The 7,583-nt window shown below is 38.0% G+C and overlaps 1 long non-coding RNA gene across 1 annotated transcript in view; it reads left to right on the plus strand.

Moving 5' to 3' along the window:
- LOC112403080 (uncharacterized) overlaps positions 1-1,747 on the plus strand; it is a 2,329-nt gene extending 582 nt beyond the window's left edge. Inside the window, exons 2-3 of the long non-coding RNA XR_003003835.1 lie at positions 249-391; positions 682-1,747. This is a non-coding gene — a long non-coding RNA (uncharacterized LOC112403080). The remainder of the gene's footprint in view (positions 1-248; positions 392-681) is intronic.
- The last annotated feature ends 5,836 nt before the right edge of the window (positions 1,748-7,583 follow it).

The raw sequence follows: 7,583 nt of genomic DNA on the forward strand, positions 1-7,583 counted from the left end.
AGTTAAAAGTTGTCTGTATGGGTGTTTTTACTTTTTTTAATGTCTATTAATTTTATTTATTTATCTATCTATTTATTTATTTATGTATTGGGGGTATAGTTGCTTTATGTATGTTTTTAAACCAAGAATCCTTTTCCACATTTTTCTGCTTTACCAGATAGAGATTAGAATGAAATCTACCTTCTTGTTAAGTTACCTGGTGTGGATTGTTACTCCTGAGAGTGACTGATTGGGGATTCTGATTCCAGATGATTCTGGCTTTAGTCACTGATCCACCCGGGAAGCAACACTGACCAGGACTGCTGTTCCCATGCTGTCATCATCACGGCATTGTTGGAGGCCCACATTCTAAAGCCCTCTCCTTCAAGCTCCCTTCACCCATGCTTGGCAGGTATTTACCAAGTTAATGATTTAGTTTCTGAGTCACTAAGCATACAAATTTTTGCTGGAGTCACCCCGGGTACATACCTGAGACAGCAGCTAAAGGCCTCTGGGAATGTTGGGGAAAACCTGATTTGCGACTGACTACCCAGATTTAAAGCTAGCACGCGCTGGCAGGACAGAAAGCCTGGGAACAGAACTCTTACGTTCCATAAGAACAGTGCCCTGTTTCATCTGAGTGGAACCTGTTCCAGGTCTTAGTGGAACAATGCCATAAAATCTATTTCCTTGTCGTTTCAGGCATTGCTAGGAGATGGGATGGAAAAGGAATGCTGTACTGATACAATCTGTGAGTTGTACTATTAGTCAAATTCTAGCCTTTTTTTGTCTTCTCTTTTGGTGGATAGCCCAGAACAAAAATCCAACCTGGACTTTTCAGAGGCTTATTTTCTGCACACCTCTAATGATCTGTGTGGGGAATTACTGTATTCGATCAACCTTGCGATTCTGGAAAGTCAGATTATACTAATTTAAGGAAGTGGAGTCCCTTGCACAGGGGGCTGGAGACTGAAGCTTACTTTCGCCAAGTTAACAGTACAGTGTATGCCAGATGAGTAGATGAAGGCTTTCCGTACATCTTTATGAATTTTAGAAGACCTTATAAGCCATGCTCATTAAAGCAGTTCTGCTAAGAGTGAAGGAAAGATACAGATGGATCTGAGGACTTCTCAGACTGTAATATGCACAGGAAGCACCTGAGGAGAGCTTGTTAAAAATGCAGATCTCTGGGCTCCACCAGCAGAGGGTCTATTCGGCAGAACTGAGGTGGGGCCTGAGCATCTGCATCTCTAACTTCCATACAAGTGATGCTGAAGCTGCTGTCTGGGGACCACACAGTTGGAGGACTGCTTTGGGCTGGTCGCTGAATCCCTCTGGACCTCAGCCATCTCCCTGAGAAGTGGACAGCACAGCTGACATTCAGAGCGCTTATTAATCCTCAGGCACTGTCCTCAATCCTCGCCGTGACCTATGAGGAGATGGTTTCACAGTAAAGGAATGAGAGCCTTTGATGGTCCATGGTTCTGAGCTTCTGAGACAGCATTGGCAAACAGGTAGCCTGCAGGCCAGCTGGGGCTGGCCGGTCTGTTTGGTCTGTCTCACGAGTTGTTTTAAAAATCAGGATGTTCCACGGGAAATTCTGGATTTCTGGTATCTTCTTAAAAGTTCGAAGAGCTGGCAACGCTGGGCCCATACATATCCAAGTGGCAACAACGCAGTGGGGTGTGTGTGTAAGGGGAGACTCTGGCTTACCAGTCCCACCCACCCTACCCCATTCCAACCCCTTGGGCATCACATTTACCCATTACTCTAAGACCATGATTCTCTCGTTTCTGTATTTCAAAAGTAATGAATTTTTGAACTTTCTGCCATTTCAGATTAAAGTTTCTACGTACTCTTTATACATTACATTTGTATCAGATTTAGTTATGGTAAATACAATCAAAATAAAACAATAATATCTGAAAACACAAAAGCAAACGTTGCCATTATTATGAGATTTAAACTTTTCCATCAAATTCAGAACAGGCCACTAGACCCCAAATTTCATTTCCACTTTTACCATTTTCCTTTGACAGAGGACTGCCCTCTGTCCCCATTTACCTTTTGCACAGTACCTTATGCTTTTAACTCTCTCCTTGATGAGAAATGCACACCCAAACACTCTTAAAAAAAGCTGCAATTGATACCACTGTGTTCACTTCCCTTTCACAGGGTCCTTCTTTTGTGAGGTGACAGCACCCTGATGCCTTGATTCTTCTTTGAGGAACACCCCTCACCAACCCAGCGCAGATGTGGGCTCAGGACCCAGACAGAGCCAGAGAGAGTGGGCTCTGAGGCTTTGGCTGTGATTGGTGGGGAGCGGAGGCTCGCTTCCGGGTGGGTAGTTAATGACAGAAGGTACACTAGAGTTGCTGCAGGCCATTTTTGTCACCACAAAGGGGTAATTTGAGAAAAAGCAAAGCAAGAAACAGAAATTCTAGCTTGTGTTGTAAATACAGCAGCCACTTGCTCCGTGTGGCTATTTAAATTTAAATTCATTAATTAAAACGACATAGAGTTAAGAATTCAGCTTCTCAGTTGCACAAGTCATATCTCAAACATGCAGTATCCATGTGTGGCCTAGTGACTCCCATTTGGACTGAGCAAATGAGCAAATAGGCCACTCCCCTCATTGTATTAAGTTCTACCAGCCGCACTGTTAGATAATATCTGTGCTGAAGTTCTAGCCCTGACTATTCAGCTACGTGAGCCAATAAATCTCTTTTTAGTGAAGCCCTTCGAGTTGGATACATTCATAATCCAAAGCCAGAAGCCTTCAGTTAGCGCTCTAGAGCACATGACCGCAGGATTTAAGTTTCATTGGGGATGGTTTTCTTCCACTCAGGTCAGTGCCAGAAAAAATAATCACTGGGTCCACAAAAAGTACTTAAGCAAATGACACTCAAGAATATTCATGCCATTTCACCATCTTCTATTGTTTCTCCAATCAGAAAACAATTAAGACACAGAACGGATGGATCTGAAAACAGATACACTTCCTAAGTCCCCGTTCACGTTCATCAGCTTGAGAATAATTAGAATAATTAAGAATACAAGAACCGTTTTCCCCCCACTGAAAAGCGTTTTAACATGAACAATATTGAGATAAAATGACATGTGCCTTCTGACACGGTACAATGAGGATATCATATCATATCTGTAGTATTCTTGCCAAAAATGCGTAACTTGAATTTAATTATGAGGAAACAGACAAACCCACACTGAGGGACAGTCTACAAAACAACTTGTCTTTACTTTGAAAAAATGTCAATATTATGCAAGACAAAGGAAAGCTGAGGAACTGTTCCAGATTAAAGGAGACCAGAGACATGACACCTGAATGCGATGCATGATTCTGGATTAGACCCTGGATGGAGGGATGATTTTTCTGCAGAGGACACTACGGGGGCAACTGGTGAGATTCTAGTATGGCTTTTGTGTAATAAATATTACTGTATCAATGTTAAATTTTTTGAATTTGATAACTGAACTGAGGTCGTATACAGGAATGTATGAGAGAATGTCCTTGTTCTCAGGAAAATATATGCCTGTCTTTAGGGGCTTAAGGGGCTGTGATCTCTGCAACCAATTCTCAGATGTTTCAGGAAAAATGGAGAGAGAAAGCAAATGTGGGTATGATCGGGGTGAAGGGTATAAACTGTACTTTTCATGCAGCTCTTTTCTAAGTTTGAAATTATTTCAAAATAAAAAAGAAAGCAATGCAGCGCTTTTTTCCCCCCCTAGGAAAAAAAATATACTAGTATTTTCCATGGCAAATTTCTCAAGTGGAAAACAAAGTGCTTCACAAGAGTTTTTCAAATAGTGCATCCTGAAATTGTTTTGGGATGGCCCAATAAACATTTAAAAAATGGAACAGAAAATCAGCATTTTTCATGTAATGGTTTCGCTCTGTGAAACTTTCAATTATATATAGGTGTGTAGTACACCCATCCATACACATGCATACACACATCTGTGTACTGGATCACAACATTCAATGCATTTCTTACTGTGGCGTGCAGTTTTTAAACAATGTTTGAAAGCCATTATACTACAGTATCTTTAAGATAGTGACTCACAATTTACCTAAAACACCTTAGTTTGTACCTGCTGTCCTGCCATAATTATAAATTACAGTCACTCATTTTCAGCCACTTTAATTTCTTTTTATAACCAAGTACCGTATGAATAAATATGCTTTGTGGACAAAAAAGAATTTTAGCCTTTTTTAAAAAAAATAATAAGAATTATGTATTATTTGTATAATTGAAAAAAATTTTTAAGTTATCTTTACTAATACTATATTAAATAACTTTGCTATCCATCCCTTGGGATTATAATGAACTAGATAACTATAATGAACTAAAAAAAATATTTTCTATTACACGGAGAACTCTTCAAGAAAGCTTTTTAAAATGGGAAAACACCTAAATACAGCTTGTAAATAAAATACGAACTCTATTTAATATTAATTTATAAAATACACATCAAATTTTGTAAAGTAACTGGACAAACACATTAGCTTTTAAAAATATATTATGTAAATCTTGTTTACAGGGAAGAACTTGGTAGACTACTACACACTAAGGGCTTTTCAATTATTAAATCTAACAAATTTCCTTTCTTTTACCTTGTAATAGCTAGTCAGACACCCACCCAATTACAGCACTTAAGTAGCATGTAATATAGCTAAAGGCACAACTAATGTATGCTTTACCTTACAGGTAACAGTCACCATCAGCAAGTGATATGCTGTCACAAACAACAAGGTCAAGACTTTCTACGTCTTCTAAGTCAGGTGCTCCCCAACCTGCTGAGCTGCCGAAGTCACTGACACACACACAACCCTTAATGCTTTGTCACCCACAATTAAACCTTTCATCAGTCTAAAAGATGGGAAAATCAGAGCAAACAACCAGTTGCTGCTAACCATTAATTCAAGTACCTTAAGGCAAACGACCAGAACAGGGCTAGCTTTTCCTTATACATTTCTATGACTTCGATGATTTTTTCCTCAAATGTAATATTTTACCCAGACTGGAAACTTGGAAGCAGCAGGGATTTAGGATACAAAGAGCACTGGGGTCGTATTTGGGGATGAAAAGGATCTTTTAGTTCCATACCATTGTTTCATGGACCCTGAAACCAAGTGCATCAGGTACTGAGTGCAACACAGTCTGCACCAATGGACGATGTGAAGGGTTCTATGTACACGATGTTGAATTTTTTACTCAGAAGACTTTCAGTTTTTAAACTGGCAGAAGGAATCGGTTATTATCCTGCATGCTGGATGGCAGAGGAGTTAGTGCAGAGATCGACTTAGCCAATGACCGGGTGACTAATTTGGGATTAGACTTGGCTCAGGAAGAGGGTCTGTTTTATCTCAGGCCTTTTACAGTGTTCAGCATAAAGTGAACTCAATCCATATAGGCAATACCTGTACCTGGGGTGGTAATAAAAAGTATAACTAAGTGAATTTGAATTCAGAAGAGAAACTTTCACTTTACAAACAACTTTAGCCTTATTTCAAATAATCTTAAACAATGTAAGTGATAATTCTATATGGATATCATGCATAACCTCTCACATTATCAGAATTTAACTACATTTTAAATGCCCTAATCCTAACCCTAACCCTAACTCTAACCCGGGCCCTCGGCAGTGCAAGCGCAGAGTCCTAACCACTGGCCCGTCAGGAATTCCTGGTGTTGATCTTCTAAAAATTAAGGAAGCCAGGATCTTGTTATAACTTAGCAATTTTCTCCCTACCCATTTGCTGTAATGGGTGCTTGGTAAATATTTGTTGGGTGACTTTTCATATATTTGCAGACAAGAAAGTAGCCTTTATACAAGTCTATCTTTATTTGTAAAAAATAATATACAACTAAAGCTAATTTGATTTTTAAAATCAAAGCTCATTTAGTGATAATGTACATTTTATAATAAAATTGTAGTAAAATACTGACATTTGATAGTTTAAACAAAGTAGCATTCATGTAAAAATCATGTTGCATGTAAAATTTAATTAGAAAATCCATAGTTCACAAAAGTACATATATTTTGTTGATAGCTCATGAGGACATTATCATAAATTTACTTAAGATACAGAACAAAATTCACAGTTAGCTTGACATTTAGTACTATAAAATTTTATGCTGAGTCCACTGATATTTTTGTTAATAAGGTACACTTGAGATAATTCAGACTACCAATGAATCGACATTTTATTGTATAACCAAGATCTATTGGTTTTACAATACGTCTAGCAATCAATTCTTTCACCAATAATTTAAACGAGAGATCCAGTTGAAAAGACCGTTGACATATACCCTTAGTGGGAATAATTAAAAATCACTAGCAGGGCTTCCCTGGTGGCGCAGTGGTTGAGAGTCCACCTGCCGATGCAGGGGAAGCTTTGATTTCCATTTTCATGAATACATACAAGACAAATCTGTATTTTACAGTTAAAAGTTGTACAAAAAGTCAAGCCCTGAAGTATTTCTTCCCCTAAGAGAAAAGTTCTGATGTTAAAACTTTGTTAAAAAAAAGAGAAAGCGAGAGAGGTAGTATGTGAAAGTATTTTTACTTAAAATGTTGAAGCCCTGCACCGCTTATAATTATAAATGTAATGTAACCTTCTACTTATTAACATTTTGCCATTCAAGAGTCAAATTTATAGAACTCAACAGAATGTTAAACCTGGAATGCCATTAAAAAATAGTGGTTATATAACTGGAAGAACTTCAATGAATTCAACAAGTACACTGTATTACATAATGTTGTGCAGTTAACAGTTTAGTGATAACATGTTTCGTGGTAAAATGTGGGCAAAATATACTGAAGTATTGAGTCAAGAGAGCTTCATTTAATCAACTTTACTTCATATACTTCTACCATATAGAGAAAATATCCTTCAAAACGGAGTCATTTGATTCTTCATTGTTTTAATAGCACACAATTGTTATAAGGTATCCATTCTAGCCCTAGCATAAAATTAATCAATAAATAACTCTGAGAGAAATATCCATAAGTCACAGGGAACTCATGTAGTTCATACTATTCTTAGTCTCTATATACAAGCTACTGTAGTGCCTGTGCACCTCCATACAATGAAACCAGGCAAGGAACGAAAGTTAGCAGCCTTACTCTTACCTTGCTAAGTGGATGCATCGGAAAGTAATAAATAGCCTCATAAAATTAATCGAGATACACTCTACCTGTCAGAGGTGAATACGACATACTTTTCATAAAGTGTAGGCAGTGTTCCTAGAAATCCCATTAAGGAAAACCCAAAATTTTCATATAAAAAGTGCACAGGGTTGTCCTGTGTGTAAAAATCTCTTAGTTTGGGTGCATTTTTTTTTTAACGAAAATAATTCACACTACTCAAATACATTAAAAGAGTAAAAAGGCAGACAAACAAAATATACACACAAACAACAAAAGGAATGATTTCTAATGAGATTTGGAATGAGGACAAGAAGAGGTTATGGGAGAGAGTCTCCCATGGGCAAACACGGACCTGAACAACTGTTAGAGTTTCTTAATTCAGGAACATAGCTTCAATGCTTTATAACTTAGGAAGCAACCCCTAAAAACAG

Source organism: Neophocaena asiaeorientalis, unplaced genomic scaffold, assembly GCF_003031525.2.
Source record: "Neophocaena asiaeorientalis asiaeorientalis breed wild unplaced genomic scaffold, Neophocaena_asiaeorientalis_V1.1 scaffold606, whole genome shotgun sequence".
NCBI classification, from domain to species: domain Eukaryota; kingdom Metazoa; phylum Chordata; class Mammalia; order Artiodactyla; family Phocoenidae; genus Neophocaena; species Neophocaena asiaeorientalis.